At 38.1% G+C, this 18,163-nt stretch overlaps 2 pseudogenes across 2 annotated transcripts in view; both read left to right on the top strand.

The window, feature by feature from the left end:
• LOC148742938 (delta-1-pyrroline-5-carboxylate synthase-like) overlaps nt 1-18,163 on the top strand; it is a 595,352-nt pseudogene that overhangs the window by 160,840 nt on the left and 416,349 nt on the right. The gene's annotated exons all lie outside the window — the stretch shown is intronic.
• On the top strand, nt 2,657-15,553 carry LOC148742959 (ATP-dependent RNA helicase DHX15-like; annotated as a pseudogene). Its single transcript, XR_015996771.1, has 9 exons — nt 2,657-2,866; nt 8,413-8,602; nt 9,517-9,701; nt 10,914-11,046; nt 12,159-12,410; nt 12,972-13,230; nt 13,402-13,593; nt 13,701-13,814; nt 14,520-15,553. The product of XR_015996771.1 is annotated as an ATP-dependent RNA helicase DHX15-like (transcript).

The following is an 18,163-nucleotide window of genomic DNA, read 5'->3' as shown; positions in this document are numbered from 1 at the left end:
TTTCAATATTTCAGCAGATTGCCATGCATTCTGAAGTAAAACCAAAAAAAAGAAAAGGGAGGAAAACCTTGATTGAACTTTCATAAACACTGAGAGTGAGAGTATACATGTAAATTGCAACTTGTCAGTGGTAGTACTACACATAAAACCCAGTTGCCACAATATCAATTTGTACAACATATTGCTTCTTTTTACAAAGAGCAGGTTCAAGCAGTTGTCATTTCCGGGTGACAGGAACTGAGATGTTTCGAATCTGAGACAGTTCGAATCATCTCAAAACTGTTAGAAAACTGTCAGAAAATTTGCACAAGATATGATAACGAGAGACTTGTCACCGCCGCAGTGCAATTGAGTCAGTCAATGTTTCCTTCCATGTCTTGATCAATAAAAAAGCAAAACAAAGTTCAAAATGAAAGATTCAATGAAATCATGTTGTAATTCCACCTTTCAAACTACTCACTATCCACATGCAAAGCTAAATTTGTAGAAAATTATTGTGATAAAATCCCTGTTCCATTTGTTGTAATAAGGCGATACTGAGTTGTTCAAGGCTCACGTGGACTATGTGTGTAAAAAGGTGGCATCAAGAGTTAGTATTCTGGGCCGTATTAGAAGTTTTGTCACAAAGGAGGCAGCAACACTTGTTCATAATGCTTTAATTCTTCCCTTATTTGATTACTGTGACATTGCCTGGAGTAACCTTCTACAGCAAGATATAGATCGACTACAGCGCTTACAAAATAGATCTGCATGGATTATTACACATTGCTCTCGCTCATCTTAAGCAATAGAGCAGCTGCAATGGCCGAGTCTTTCCAGTAGACGCTATTACCACAAGGCTAAGCTCGTTTTTCTCTGTCTTCACTCATTAGTTCCTAGTTACTTTTCATCATATTTCACCAGATTTTCGAATATTCACAACTATTCCACAAGGCAAAGTATGAGGCTATACCTACCAAAAGTAAAACAAAATTTTGGGAAAAGGACCTTTCTTTTTACTGGCACAGAAATTTTTAATAAACTTCCTTTAAACATTGTGAAGAGTGAAAACATTCAAACATTCTGCCACCGAGCAAGACATTTCTTTTTATCTTAACTTGATATTTTATCTACTATTTTAGGTCCTAACTGAGTTTTGGCTTTGTGGTCTTAGGCTGTTAATGTAGTTTTAAAATCCTAGTAATATATATAAATAATTGAAAATTTTGATGTAATTTATTTTTAAGTAACAGGGCCCCTATGGAAACCAGCCTTGTGCTGAATGGGCTACCCTGTGTAAATAAAGTTCTACTTACTTACTTCAAAATCTCCACTTTGTGATAGTTTTTGCATGAGTGGTTGATCTTAATTTTACATGCATTACTACCGCTGACAAGTTGTGATTTATACTCTCACTCTCAGTGTTTACGAACGTTAAATAAGGTTTTCTTCTTTTTTTTTTTGGTTGTTTTTACCTCAGAATGCGGGGAAATCTGCTGAAATATCAAAACAATTAATGTCCATTTCTCGTCTTTCTTGGAGCGACCTGATGGAAACTGGAAACTTCATGGTGAAACATTTGTTGTCGAGAACATTAGATGTAAACATTGCCAATTTATGCAATATCTGATTTTTGAGCTTCGTTTGCGAATTGCCACTGTGAAGAGTAGAGGCTGGCCCGCATAGATTTTTACACATTTAAAAACTAGAATGTTATAACCATGAACTACATGCATAGTTTCAGTTCCATAATTGGTGTACTTTTGGAGAAATTTAGACAAATGTTTTCCCTGTTTTACCCTACAGCAGAAGTGATCAAAACTGTACCAAAATAAATAATCTATTGGTGTGTTCACATCCACTCCAAGGGCAAATAGAATGCATCAAAGTAAAGATGAATGATGTCACTATGTACAGTAGAAGTACCAATCTGTAATGTTGCATGTAGCTTGAGATAAACAAATAAACATTTTACACTTCTTTTGCGATATTTTTTATATGAAAATGAGGCTCCAGGCCTCGAACAAGCAGCCATTGTTACCATGGCAACAGGAGTGCTGCCACCTTTACAAGGGCATTTTTGTGCATCCCCACTGAGTGCCTAGCCGCATGCAAAATTTGAAGGGGGGTTGAAAATTTTCATTCCCCAAGATGTTTGATTCTTACCGATGAATAACATCTGCATAATTTCAAACGTGGTAATGATTTCTGTCAAATAATTATACTAAAAAGTTGGGCGTACCTTTGACGTTGAAGTAAAATCGGGTGATCTCCGAATTCCCTGGCACATCTCTCCAATTTACTCATCTTTTTTGGCCAAGCTTCATTTGTTCTACAGCCAGAAAATTAAACAAACTAGTAGTAGTTGTAAATGAAAATCAACACAACAGCTGATTAAGAGACGTGCAGGTACCTCTTTGAATTGTCCCCATAAAATGCCCTCGTACTGACTGTACTTTCTGCCATCTTATAAGTATGTATCCATCACGATCGTGTTTCTACTCATAGATGCTAAAACTATCAATCTACCACACGAAAACGCGAACCAAACTTGAATTGTCGTCTGCCTCTCGTCTCCCATGTTTTTCAATATTTCGCGCGGTACACCGCTCGCCAGAATTTATGGGAAATTTTACCATATTTAGTCTCTTTTATGATCGCGGAGACTTGAGGGATAAAGAGATCAAAACGCGTGTCTTTTGCATTTCCTTAGCCGGTAAAATTCGATGGAAATCTCAGTGGCGCTTGTGTTAATATAACAGTTAGAGAACGTTTATAGGAATATTTGACTTTGATGTCCCTGCAACATGTCGAATAGGAGGTTAGATGTCGATGGGAACTCATCCAACTCGTTAACTACCGCGAAAAGGATTAAGGAGGAGTTGAGGTAGGCTGTGATACATATGTAAAGGACAGCTTTTCAGTTTTGAATATCGCCGAGCTTGAATTAATCTGCAGCTGGTTTTGGTACAGGGACTTAAATAAATCTATATCTTCGATCACAGTCTTCCTCAGGAAGGCAGTGCTCTGGAAATATTTGAATCACAGCTTATCTGGTTTAAGTGTGGCCGTTTCTCGAATCTGCACAGCTGTGAAATTAAATTTTCCAAATCTTGAAATCATAATTGATTTCGCAGGAGGTTCCCTTGTGTTATATATACTTAAGGCTAGGAAATACTGGAAACGATTTTCTTGAATTGCTGTCTAAATTTGTTTCCGAATTGATTACTATTCGCGCGATAGAGAACACCCAAGACATCGAATTCCCCTCTCGTGGTTTTATTAGGGACCTTAAGAAACCACGAGGGCGACGCCAAGGAAGACTTCGATTGAAAAATTAATTTCTACTCTTGGTTAGAATTTCAAAAATGGCTGCAGGAGCTTACTGTCTCATATAGCGCCACAGCTCAACTTCCGCATGACGAAAAAAGTAGCCGTTGAGTTCCAAATGGAAATTAAAGTAATTTGCCGTCGCGGTTTCGGTTCGCAGACGACGCAAATTTTGGCGATTTCACGTTGTTGTTTTGGATAGGACGGCTATGAAATGTACAAAGATTCTAAACGCACGTGCTGAGCTACTGTTCTGCCAATTAGATCTCTTGTTTTCTAAGTCCTCGTTGCCGTCGCCGTCGTGGTTTCTTAAGGTCCCTATTATAACTCTTGTCTGAAAACTCACGTTAGGTCGATTAAATTGATACGTCGAGGCTTTCACTGGATTAACGGGATAAAATTCTTTGCTTTAAGACAAACAAAAAATGAAAAGGACAAAAACTAAAAAAAAAAAAAAAGTCAACACATGTAGATAAGGAATTTATTCTACAGTCAGAATGTCACAAGAAACTTCCAGCAATTCAGGCGATACATGTAGTTAGGTGAGACACGGAGAAATTACATGCCTATGCAAGTGCTGTTGGAGCGTTTTACTTGCCTTGGATGGATAATTGTTTCTGTGGCTTTGTGTAACACATACTTGTGAGTGGCTGCTACCCTTCCCTTTCTTCCTGAGGCAAGTGTTTTGTGTCAATTTACTTGGTCTACAGCTGTTTTATTGGTAGGATGTTGTAGAGGTGGATGTCACTCATTTGGTTCTCACAGTCACTTGCTGCATCTCGTACCCTGGAATTACGTTTCCTTAAATTTACTTTTCTATTGCCTTATAAGTTGTGTTCATCACTGTGAAGTTCCTTCTCTTATCCTTAAATTATTCCTTATCTCGTATGTATGATTTTCATTTATTCATAGTCAGTTACAAACCAAAGTGTTAGGCAACCAGCATACTGCTTTAAACATAGGAACACTTAGATGCTGAGATCCAAATCCCTGAACAATTGCTTTGATTCTCTGGCTTAATATATAAAATACACAAGAAACTATAATAAATTATATAAACAAAATAAAAGTTTCTTACTAAAGAAATCCACATTGCTGTCTCATAATACGTGTACAGTGCAGGTCAGAGTAATGCGAACCAAAACATACGCGAAAAACGCGTCAGCACCAAACGCATAAACGCGTCTGCGTCTATACGCATATGCGTCAAGGACGCGTATAGAGCAAAGTCATCAGTATGTATGAGCTGGCTCATTGTTTTTTCTATTGTTTATATCTTATTGTTTTTTTAATGGCCTGGCATTCTAAATTTAGTTGAAAGATCAAATTAACGTGGCGCATCGGCATGTGGCGGACGCGAACTGCTAAATTCGTTGATCTGTCAAACAAATAGTAAACTATTAGCCAGTCTTATGTCAACAGTAAACGGGTTTGATAAAACAATTTGTTGCTGTTTCTGAATTATCTCTTTACAGCTTGTAGAACCGAAGATAAAATTTTGCTTGCCGCGACGCTGACAGTCCGGTTTGAAATCTCAAAACCTTTCCCAGAATAAAAATTTAGATTAATAAAACAAACATCGAATGGCACCGTACTCTCGATACCAAACAAAAATCTGAAAAAATTAAGCTTCCAAACTGAACTTACATGTAGAATAAGATTATAAACAGAGTGAAAAGGTTACGCGTTGTAATCATCACACATGAAGTTAATGCCGCGAAGCTTTTTCGAGTTTCGTAACCGTTGCAGAACATTACGTGCGGGGTTTGGATTGAATATTTTTCCCTTGGCTGACTACTAGATCATCTCTGGATCCTACGAAAACCAGCAGGATTTTCGTTCGCGGTCCTTGCTTCTTATTTATTTGGAGTAACCATTTGCCGAACTGGCTCGTTTCCAAGGAAGTGCTAAATTTAAGAAAAACCCTCCCACAATCTTCAAAACAGTCTAATCGCGAGAAATAGTCTTGCGTGGAATGTTGTGTGACATGATGATTTCTTTCGGCGTCATAATGTCTCGCCATGTGACAAGATCAGATTTATGTTCGAACGTATGCTAATTTGTTGAACACGTGAACTCGAAAAAATGTTTTTATCAGGTCTCTTTCAGCGCAGAAGTGATACGGATTTATACAAAAGCCGTTCGAAGAGATTACGATTCTTTTTCTGAACGGATCGACAATTTTTCTGAACGGATTACCTAAGCCGATGGAACGCATGCAAGTTTCTTCTGAACGGATAGCACAAGCCGTTCGAACGCGGGTTGATTTTTTTCTGAATGTATTTTCCAAGCCGTTCGAACGGATGCATTTTTTTTCCAGAACGGATGATAAACGGCTAGTGAATGGAATTCCGTTCGGGAAATTCAAAAGAGGTCAAAAGAGGTGTGATTTTATCACACATTTTATCAAACAGTGCATCGAATACCACAAACTGACATTAGATCGGCTCGACGCTCTGATATCAGTTCTCAGCGGCCCCGCAGAAAGCATTCCGACCCCTATCGCAGAGATACCAATTGAACCGGTAACGCCGGCGTTCACTCCACCTGTCGTCCCAGGGTAAGCAACAAGTTTGACCGAAGATGACACAGTGATATTTCAGCTACGCTCGAAGGCATCTTCGATAGGAAACTTTGCTGTCAAGCTGCTCCGAAAGTATTTCGACCCTTCAGAGCTAGACGGGAGGAATGTCAGAGGAGTCGCAGGGAAACTTCCACTAAATCCCGAAAAAATCAATGAAATAAGAGATCTTGTGTTCAAATATTATCCGACTGCAGTATCGCAGCAAGAAATTTTGTGGCGGGACTGCAGAAAGGCCATTGACAGTTACTTAAGAAACAGAAAATCAGACACGCGTATTTAAATATTTAGAAGTTTTAAAATTCAATTTGTAAAGAATTGTTTGTTTTTTTTTTTATAAATCGAAAAAAAATGCATGTAAACTTTTAGTGGATCAAAAAAGTGTATTTATATTTATTGTGTTGACAAATTTAAAAAACTCAAGCTAATTTATTTTTTTTTTAATCTAATTCGATTTTGTGAAATTTACTGAGACTATATAGACTTTTGGCGATAAATAATATTAATTCTTTCTTCTCTCTCGCTCTCAAATCACTTTGGTTTTTCGGCAAAAATTGATTTCGAAATAGATTTTGTGGTACTAAATTTGTCTATATTCTCGATCTTCTGCGCGCGCCGCGGTAATTATAAAGAGGGAAAGAACTCTGTTACAAACCACAAACCATTCTAAAGTCATGAGCGTTCTAGCAAAATCCCGCCCACTTTTGACGAAGAACAAAAACGTGACCACTGCTGATGACTGTTTATCTAATGTAAACATTACGGCATGCTTCATTTTATGAAGTTTTGAAGTCTTGTCTTGCCTTGGAACAGCCACCAAAATAACTGATTGTTTCTTTTCTGAACGGATAGGTCGAGTCGTTCAAACGGAGAACCTTTCGAAGGAAACGAAGAACAAAAACGTGACGACTTAATGTAAACATGACGGCATGCTTCATTTAACGAAGCGTGGCGAATTATTATGAAGGCTTGTCTTGTTGGAACGGCAGTCAAAATAACTGGTGTTAGTGTTTCTTTCTTGAGCATATAGCTCGAGTCGTTCGAACGGCTGATTAATTTTCTCGAACGGATGATGAATTTTTTAGGACGGATAGCTCGAGGCGTTCGAACGGATGATGAATTTTTTTTATTAACGGCAAGCACTAGCCGTTCGAACGGATGATGAATTTTCTTGAACGGATTGCTCGAGCCGTTCGAACGGATTATGAATATTTTAGAACGGATAGGCTTGAGGCGTGTCAATCCACTTGAACGGCTTATCAACGGGTATCCGTTTAAAAACGGCTAACCGTTCGGAAGGTTTTCACGTGAGAAGTCACACATTGTTTACATCGGAGGTAACTGAGAAACGAGCGCCTTAAGCGAAAGAGCGAGCGAGATTCATAAATTCTAAGTAATATTAAAGAATACTTGGACGTTTGAAACGCTGTTTGGTTCAGTATTAAGTCTGGGTTTCTTTATCCAGAACAGACAATTCCTTTTTCCTTATAAACAAGCGACAAGTCATTTGTGAAGCGAGCAAGATTGGAAATATGATAGCTTACATCGGCGATAACTGAAAAGCGAACGAGCGAGCGAGATTCATAAAATACAAACTAATATTTAAAGAATACTTTGACGTTCTAAACGCTATTCGATCTAGTATTGAATGTGGGTTTCTTTTCTCAGAACAAACAATTCCTTTTTCTTTTCTATATAAACTAGTGACGAGGTATTTGCAAAGCGAGCAAGATTGGAAATATGACAGCTTTCACTGACGTTTTCATACTATGCAAATTTTTTTCTTGTTGGCGGCCGCATTTTCAAATAAGGATATTTCTTTATGTTGCAAAACACTGCCGCACAAAGCAAACTTAGGGCCATGAATAACAAAAGAATAGACGCACGCAGCACTGACGCGTATCTGACGCGTCAGAGTAGACGCGTTAGACGTGCGTCAAGTTTGCGTCTGCGTTGTTCGCTTTATTCTGACCTGCACTGTATGTAAGTGTCAAAAAGGTGTTGTAAACTGTCCATAGCATCTTAGTGATTTTGTTATTGTATTGCAATGGTGTAAGATTAACAAAAAATTGTAGAATCTTTAATAATGTCATTATCATTCCATAAAACATCAAACCTAAACTTAAAAATGAGCTTATTGAAGTGAATTTATAAGTGCAAAGGTTGGTGCAGGCGAGGTTGGTACCAGGACAGGGCTTGATACTAATGGTAGCCCACTAGTCACAGACTACAGTAGAAATTCAGTTTTGAAAAGTGGTTTTTGATTTCCACATGCCAGTTTGGCAGTAAAAAAACTGAAATTATCAAAACATCTCAGATGTCACTTGTCACTTTGCTAGTAAGTTGAAAAGTTAGTGTCAAAAATGCAAGCCCTGCCAGGGAGAAATGTTTGGATACCATAAACCTTCCCACCCCTTAAATCTAGAATGATTCAAGAGAAAATTCTCTCTGACCTATTGTCAGAAGTATAATTTATGTACACTATACCACCTGATGCATTTTGGTCTCTTTTCTGTTGGTAGTAATCCAAGTAATCTTCGTGGAAAGATCAATCCTTTCAGTGGGAAGCTATTCTCAGACAAATATTTTGACATTCTCAAGAAAAGAATCGAGCTACCAGTATGGGAGTACAGAGAAAAATTCATGGAAACCATGAAGGAAAAACAAGCTTTTGTTCTTGTTGGAGAGACTGGATCTGGTAAAACAACGCAGGTAATAGTTACATGTAGTATTTATTTGCTTTGACAAAGGGCAAACACTTGAAACCTTTACGGTGAGCATTTTGCATTATCAACCAATGTAATAACACTAAAAAGTTAGTAGTTTATTAGAAGTTGGGTTAAATTGTACTCCTTAACAGATGAGCTGTGGTTGGGGAAATTTGAGGAATTAGAGACTGTAAATATTTGGAAGAATTCAGGCTTCAGTTGGGCGTAACGGATGCCTACTACATGTAGATACTAGTTACTGTTGGTACGAATTCCAGCTGAGCTGCTGTGTGAAGCTAATTAAGGGAAGTGAGGTACATTTTAACAGATATTTTTTTCTTATTCCTTGTAAATATAGTAGGGTCTCAACTGTTGTTTGTTGTGAACTAAGTGTTTACCATGCATGCAAACGAAGTAAGTCTGTTCAGGTTTTTGGATTGAAGAGCACTCGATCACCATTTCCTCTCAGGCAAATTTTTATTTTTTTTAAATTTTTTTTTTATTCTATACAGTTCCATTCTCTCTTTGCAGGGCTCAACACTAACTTTTCAACTTACTAGCCAAGTGGCTGGTGACATCTTAGATGTTACGACAATGTCAGTTCGTTTACTAGCCAAACTGGCTGGGGGAAACCGAAAACCACCACCCAAAACTGAATTTCTACTAGTCTGTGGCTAGTGGGCTACCATTAGGGTCCAGCTCTGCCTTGGCAGTGTAACAGACACTTTATTTTAATACTATGAAATGGTAATCATTAGGATCAACTTGTTTCTCACGATTACAGGCAGATAATACACCCAAGACTAAGTATTCCTAGTCTGTGTATTGTCTTGTATGGTGCATTGTTTTGCATTACTGTAAGTGCAGTTTGTAGTGAAAAAAGAAAAACAATTTTGACAAACTCTTTTACTTTTGTAGATTCCACAGTGGTGTCTTGAAACTCGCATTGACAAACGCAAGTGTGTGGCTTGTACACAGCCCAGGAGAGTTGCTGCCATGAGTGTTGCTCAGCGTGTAGCTGACGAATTGGATGTCACCATAGGTCAGGAGGTTGGGTACGCAATCCGATTTGAAGATTGCACTAGTCCTCGCACTATATTGAAGTAAGGAAGAAAAAGTCAATTTCATCCTTAACTCTGTAACCTCCAAGATCTGATTGTTGATTCCTACCTCTAGCTGCTTAATATTTCCTTGTTACCATATTTATTCACTTATAAGGTGCAACATTTTTGACAAAAAAATTTGCTTGTTTGATCAAAATCTGCTCAAAACTTGGGGTGCGTCTTATAACCAAGTATTTTCGCGCAACAAAATCTTAAGATCACAATTTTTAGCAGAACTTATAATTACAAAAAAAATTAATGTGAGAAGAACACTAACTGTTGGTCATTAAATTTTTTAGATGTGGTGGTTATAAGAAGAACTACATGTAGGGTGGCTCTGAAAAGAGCTGTTGTGGTGGTTGTGAAAGAACTGTTTCTTATACGGCCTCTGTCAGATGACCACGAAACTAATCGCTCCCAAGCAGGGCTTTTTGTTCTGATATGTAGCAAAGAGTGCATGTAATCCAATCCTTTATTCCTATGAATTAAAAAGGAATACCTCTTTTAGAATAACTTCAAAAGATTAACAACAAAAGCAAACAAATGGAAATTTGCGTACGTTCTTAACAGCACATGCTCAGTAACATGATATCCAGGCGTACAAAACAATCGTTTGAACAACATTTCAAATTCCTCAAATCGTATTTGCGGCGCTCACTCGAAAAGTTCCTTCTCTGAATAATCAATGTAGAGATAACACTTACCCTTTTCATCTATCCAGCCTTTTTTGTGCACTGAAACTTGCATCCTCTGTGGCGTGTTGATATTCAGTTGTCAAACGGGGAGTTTTTCGCCATTTGCTTTCACTGCCAAAGCAACCGTGAAACTTTTTCAGATCCATCACACCTTTTGTTAACTCTCAACCTTTTGGTGCATCTTGTAACCAAGTATTTTCACAAAACTTTCCATTTGAGAACTTGGCTTGACTAAGTTGCCAAGTTTGGGGTGCATCTTATAACTGAGTGCATCTTATAACTGAGTGCATCTTATAACTGAATAAATACCGCAATTAAGTATTTAGGAGAATTTGGTTAGGTCAAAATGAAAATCACTAGTGGGAGATAGAGCGTTAAAAAACAGGAAGGAAGGAAGAGGGTGTGAGAAAATGCAATTTAAGGTTTAAGTTTGGCCTTTAGCTCTGTCTTAGATTTCTGAACAAATGAGATAATCATTCCTGACTGTAATTTAAAGCTCATTTTAATTTGTTTTCAGGTACATGACAGATGGTATGTTGTTGCGTGAGGCTATGACTGATCCTCTACTGGATCGTTATGCAGTCATTCTTCTTGATGAGGCTCACGAGAGAACTCTTGCTACTGATATTCTCATGGGTCTACTGAAAGAGGTACAGTGTGTGCATGCATCTGGAGATTTCATATTCTTCTTACAAGAACTATAGGCAACAGACCTGTTGACACATTGACCTATTGAACCCGCCTGTTACTTCATTGTCAATCTCTTTTGTCCTAACTGTAAGTTACGTGGTAATCGCTTTCCCCCAAATAATTTTTCATCATCAGGGCTCAACACTAATGGTAACCCACCAGCTACAGACTAGTAGAAATTCAGTTTTGGCTAGGGGTTTTTGATTTCAACCTGCCAGTTTAACTGGTAAGCAAGCTGAAGTTGTCGTAAAGTCAAAGATGTCACTAGCAACTTGGCTAGTAAGTTGAAAAGTTGGTGTCAAGCCCTGATCTTGCTATTGTCAGTGATATTTTTGCTGCAAATAGGCAACTTTGAATTAGGGAAGGGGTGCTTTCAGTGATTTGCAGTGTGGTACAGATAGTGGTGTTACTTTACTCATAAGAGAACTGTTTAAACACAAGGGGTCGGTTATTTGTACAAGGTGCAACCAAAAACATGGTTTTAGTCAAACAAGTGGGCCTTAGGTTTCCCTTCAAATGGATCAAGTTAACGAAAATACATGTAAATGTTCTTTCCACTGTCAGCTTTTGACCCTCTTGACACTGTTCACAAAAATACATGTTCAGACAAATAGGTAATTAATTTTGGTAATATAAACTAAGTTGAAATGTAAATTGGCCACCGTAAAGAGTTAGAAAACTAACGTTTCAAGGGTTAGCCCTTCGTCATTCCCTCTGACGAACGGCTAACACTTGAAATGTCAGCTTTTTAACTCTTTGCGGTGGCCAATTTACATTTCAACTTAGTTGATATTACCAAATTACCTTATTACCCCCACCAATGCGGCACCAATGCGGCACCACAGTTTCTTTAGAAACTTACCTCCTTTGTTCAGATAAAATGGTTTGGTACTAAATTGAAGATAATGTGGAATGCAGTTTTGTTCAGCAATGGCTAAAATTTGTTTAAATAATCAGACTGTTGTGCCTTGTAATAATGATGCTGATTGTACACGTGCATGTGACAGTGCATTGATCCGCTGTTACACCTGTAACTTACAGGGGTTGTATAAAATGCGTCTGTTTTCCACAGGTTGTGCGACAGAGACATGACCCTAAGATCATAATCGTGAGTGCCACCTTAGATGCTGGGAAATTTCAGGAATATTTTGATGAATGTCCCCTCATGACAATCCCTGGACGAACACATCCTGTAGAGATCTTTTACACTCCTGAACCTGAACGAGACCACTTGGAGGCAGCCATTAGAACAGTGGTACAGATTCACATGACTTTGTGTGAGGAAGTGGAGGGTGACATTTTGTTGTTTCTTACTGGGCAAGAGGTGTGTGTTCAAAGTTCTTGATGCACTGTTGAGTTTAAATTGGCATGTTTTGTTTAATCCTTAAACACCCTTGCACTCCCAAGACATCATTGGTAACTCTCTCTAATGTCTGTCATACAATTCTTATGATGTCATTTAGGAGAATTTGGTATCTGATCAATTACCATAATTTCCAGCCGTTTACCTGCATGGCCAATTATTGCATACAATGAAAAAAAAAGTCAACAGATTACCCACACTGGTGGGTAACCTACACCTTAAAAGCTAAGGAAATTTGTACAAAACTACTTGACAGAATGCAAATTCATGGCCATATTTTGTGTGAACGATCATTCGGCGCCATGTTGACTTGTTGATTTCTCAAAAAAATCGATATCTCTGGTTCTACTGCACTTAAGTCCCTAAAGCAAGAAAATTCTCTTCAGCTCAAGCTAGTGTTGACTGGAAATTTGTCACTGATGTGCCAGTTATCCTGTCTAATTCTGCATATAATTATTTTATTGTTCCTTATCAAGGTTGACTGAGTGTAAAGTCATTTTGTTTTTGGTTTGTCTATAATAGGTGTACAATCCCCGTATCTGTGTAGAGTCACTGTTAGTTTCTGCTATATCAAAAGCCAGTTCACAGCAAAGAGCTGGCGGTGCTGGTCGTACACGTCCAGGCAAGTGTTTCAGATTGTACACAGAGAAAGCTTATCAAACTGAAATGCAAGACAATACCTACTGTGAAATCCTGAGGTCCAACCTTGGTACTGTGGTGCTACAGCTGAAGAAGTTGGGCATTGACGACTTGGTGCATTTTGACTTCATGGATCCTCCTGGTAGGTTCAGTGCTTGTGAGCAAGCTGGTACATGTGTATTAGCCCTTGATTTGTGGTGATTTCCAGAAGTGTCATTTTCTAAGGAATAGCTCAAAGTCTTGCAAGTAAAAGGTTGTGTACAAACCAAACAAAGAAAGCTAAGATTTCATTCTTTTTTTGTCAGTTTGATAGCACCAGAAACTTTGATGAGAGCACTTGAACTGCTGAACTATCTTGGTGCCCTTGATGACAATGGAGACCTCACATCACTGGGCTCCATGATGGCAGAGTTTCCACTCGACCCTCAACTTGCCAAGATGGTGATTGCCAGTTGTGACCATAACTGTTCTAATGAAATTCTCTCCGTTACTGCCATGTTATCAGGTATACAGATATCAAGTCAACCTGTTGATTTACTTAAAGATACTTCTTGATAAATTGTTATCATTCTAATTTATGAATGATCCTGGCTCTGTCTGTTAGTTCCTCAGTGTTTATGAGACCAAATGAAGCTAAGAAGGCAGCTGATGAAGCTAAGATGAAGTGTGCTCACATTTATGGAGATCACCTGACCTTACTCAATGTTTACCATGCATACAAACAAAGTGAGTTTGACTTGTAACCTGTACTTACAATGTATGCCAAGCTTTCTGGTGTTGTTGTTTGTACATTGTTAACTAAAAAAACCACCTACTAATCTTGTCCTCTTAGTCCTTTCTGTACATTATGGAACCTTGGTTTTTTTCTCCTTGGGGAAGATTTCGATTTAAACCTTTCATTGCCAAGATCTCATTTATAATTCTTCTCACTGTCTGCCACACAATTCTTGTAATGTTAGTTTGGAGAATTTGGTATTGGATTAACTCATTGGATTCTCTATTCTCATCACTTGTCTGATTGTTATTGTATTGAAGTTGTAAGCCGAGAAATTCTGTCTTGGTCACTCGCGGGAGTCAAAGGATTAAACTTATTTGTGAATAATCTGACAATTCAGGTTCATGAGTAACATTGCATTTACCAGTATAATGTAACTCTTTGTTTGAGTTCTAGTGCAGAAGTTGGAGCAGTTTTCTTTCTGCAGTCTCCAGGGATTTTTTGGTAGTTTTAGACAAGATTAGCCAAAATGTCTTCTTATCCTTCTGCTGATCTAATCAGGGTTTACAAGGACCAAGAAAGGGAACTCACTTTTTGTTGTGAGATTTGCCAGCCTTGGAAAGGGTACTTTGCTATTTGTAGGCTGGCTTGATACAGTCAAAGCCCAAAGATGTCCCAGGCTATTTCAAACAAAACTTTTTTATCCTTATTTTTAGACCATGAAGATACACAGTGGTGTTATGATGATTTTATCCAACATCGTTCTCTCAAATTGGCTGATAATGTGAGACAGCAACTTACCAGGATCATGGACAGGTTCAACTTTGCATGACGTAGCACTGACTTTAACAGATTCATGTGTGTTTGAAAACTACATCAGTAATTTGGACAGTGTAAAATTATGTTTGGCCACAAACAGGTTCTCTTTTGATGCTGCCAACTCGTGTACAAGTACTTTGAGTACAGAATGTCCTACCAAAATGAAGAGTGGTGAGAAATGGCATTTGTTCCCCAAACTAATGCAGTGATCTAATTTGAAGTACTTCAGACACTGGCCATTAAATCTGTAAATCCTACCTACCCACCCACCCACCCACCCATCCCTCCCACTTTACTGTTCTGATGAGTAGGTGGCTCATTTGGAGAGGTCTGGACACTACCTGACTGTCAAAGACAACCAGGTGAGACATTACCTACCTATTCCCTTTACTTACAGCACAAAATTTCTGTATCTATAGGTTATATAGTAATAGCACAAGGTTGATTAAGCCCTGTTTTCATAATTATGCTGGGAAAATCCAAGCCAATCAGCAATTTCACTGTTTCCCGACTGTCCCAGATTTTGCTAATATACAAGGAGATTGACGGATGTCTTTGCCAGATTCTTGGGTACACCATTTTTCTTTGTGATGAGGGGGTGCTGAGGCTAAGCAACTAGAGGACTGGTAACAAGCTAAACTACTGACATCACTGACAGTGAAAAAAGAACTTGTCATTGTGTAGGATCACCGAAGCATCATACTGAGAGCAGATAACTCCATGGGAAGGAACCCTCCAAATGTGTGGCTTCATAGCTCAGTTGTCAGTAGAGCCAAATAGTACCTGGGAGCCATGGGATTAAATCCCATCAGTCTGAGGTTTTTCCAGGCTTCTTTTCAGCAATTCTTAAAACTCCAATACAACTGCAAGGATTATACCCTTGCTTGATTTTTATCCGCAGGTCAATCGAAATTTACTTCACTAGAATTATTATTTTATCAACCATTAGGTTGTACAACTGCATCTATCAACTTCTTTGGATCACAAGCTTGAGTGAGTGTAGTACAATGAGTTTGTTTTGACCACCAAGAGCTACATTTGGACCTGGACAGACAGAAAGTTTGACCAGTAAGGTTAGTGGTACTCAAGGGTTTCTTGAGTGTATTGTTTTGGGGTGTTTACACAATAACCCTTTGTGACTGATCTGTGAAATGTTGTCACGAGTGCAAAAAAAAAATTCAACTGAATCTTGGTCAACTGTGATCTCCAGCAATTGATGATGTTATCTTTGTTTTCATCAAAACCTACTAGGAGGATCTAGTTTCTTTTTTTCCCATTTTTTAGGTCAGGTGTCATTTTTGTATAAGGTACAAGACGTGTTACAACAGTATCAAGCAAGATGACTTTATTAATCATGCATCAAGCTTTCTTTTTATGGTGGCTCACTTATTGCACCATGAAGAAGACCTTCTGCTGTGGTCTCAGTCTGTTTGACAATTAGATTCCATGTCACCATGCATCTGTTCTGTTATAGGTGACAGATGAAGTCAAAATAGTGGTACGAACAAAGAGTGGAGCACTTGGCACTGCTGAGTGTAACTGAATGTTCTTACCACATTTTCACATCTTCTGTGATCTGTAATTGAAAAGTCACACTGCAACACGAATTCTGTCTGTTTTGCATAATAATGAAGTAAAAAACTTTCAATTATGCTGTGGTGAATGTGTCTGCCCTCCAATAGACCAATCATAGTTCAGCTTACTACATGAACAACAAGATGTAGCATTATTGCAGTAGGCTTGACACAGGAGTGCATTAGAACAGTGGATAGAATCAATTAAGCCTAGAATGCATAAGAGACCTTTTGGAAACCTCAGGGGAACCTATGAACCTCTTGAATGACTATTGTAAGACATTTTAAGAAAGCTTCCTGCTTGATTTTTGTACAGGTTGGTGAAGATTACACCCCAGCACTATGAGCGTGTGTGAAGCCAAGCATGGAAAGGATTATAGAGAAGTTACAGAAGAACAGATAAAACTTCAAATGAACTGTGGACAACCTCCCTAAGAAAAAAATAAAACATGTGAAAGAAACAACTTGTAAAAAGCCTTATTGCTAAGAAAATCATGCCGTCATCTTGATATGGTTCTTTCTAACTTAAAAGTAAAACTAGATATGCTTCTGTTTTTCCTCTGTTTGCTTCCTGAGATCTTTCCTGGAAAGTTTTTTCAGCTAATGACATAGAAACAATAACATTCAAGAAAAGACTCATAGGCCATCCAAGCATGTTAAACAGTTTGCAGCTCCAAATAAAACCTGCTCCTAAATCCTTTAGTTGCTGATTTGTAACTTGTTGCTGTACATAGCTTTCAATCGCTTTCAATGTCTTTTTACTGGTAACTTTGAAACTTCAGAGACTGATTTAAATTCTCCCTTTCAGCTGCTTTAAATATTCTTGTAAATCAGCAAAGTGATTTCACCCATTAGTTAAGTTATTCCCTTTACCTGTTTTCTGGTAGTGGTGGAGATAATGTGGGAAGAAGTTGCATGTTCATTACCTCTTGGCATTCAGGGGTGAAGTAATCAGCATGCATCTGAGTTCTACAAACTGGCTTGATTTGCAGGTCAAGGATCTTGAACGGAACCTTTCCCACTCCTTGGTACATGAAACAATTGAAAAGTTGCTTAATAAAATCCAAGGAACACACTTTCATTTTGTTGCTATTTTGAACTGTTTTAAAGGAAGACCTTTGGGAAAACTTCAGATATCTTGAAGTAATTTAAGCAGCTGTTACTGATCTTCATCAATGCTTTGCGTCACACATCTTGCCATACATTGAACATTGAATGTGGCAAATCGCAGACACGTTCATTTAGCGCTTTGGCCCCGGAAACGGAGGAACACACCAAATAAGCGAAAAACATCCGCCGGAAGTACAAAGTAGCGCCTTTGGGGCTCCGACAGGGAATACAGTTTTTCACATTTTTGACACTAAGCCTGTTATGGACATAGTTTTATTTTACATTTACTTCTCTTATCGTTAATGATAGGAATAAACGACGTTCAGAGCAACCTGTAAACTGCGCAGTAATTAAACGCAAAGTCATTAAAATATTGTAGCAAGTTATTCTTTTTTTCGAGATAATTATGAAACTTTGCTGCAATTTAAATTGACTTATGAATATCATTTATTATTAAAAACTAGATCATTGGATAATGCAATTCAAGACTTTTTATTGGCTTAGCCATTATGGTATATCAGCCAGTATACCATAATCTACAAATATGGTAAGCGTACGTGTCAGCTTGAAATTAAAAGAGAGCTAAAAATTTAATAAAATTTAATAATTCATTTTAACGTTTTTAATAAAACAATTATTCCACTCGCGCTTGTTGGATATGAGATGATTATAGCCAACGAGGCGCGTAGCGCCTCGTTGGCTATCTATCATCTCATATCCAACGCGCGCTCGTGGAATAATTGTTAATTAGATTACCCTTACATGGAATCGTAGACAATTTCCCTCAAAACCAAAATTAGACCCAAAATAGTCGCAAGACAAATCGTAAGGTTACCATAAGCATAAACAACAGCTGA

This window comes from Stylophora pistillata, chromosome 1 (assembly GCF_964205215.1).
Source record: "Stylophora pistillata chromosome 1, jaStyPist1.2, whole genome shotgun sequence".
Taxonomy (NCBI): Eukaryota; Metazoa; Cnidaria; class Anthozoa; order Scleractinia; family Pocilloporidae; genus Stylophora; species Stylophora pistillata.
This window is presented reverse-complemented; position numbering and strand designations above follow the sequence as displayed.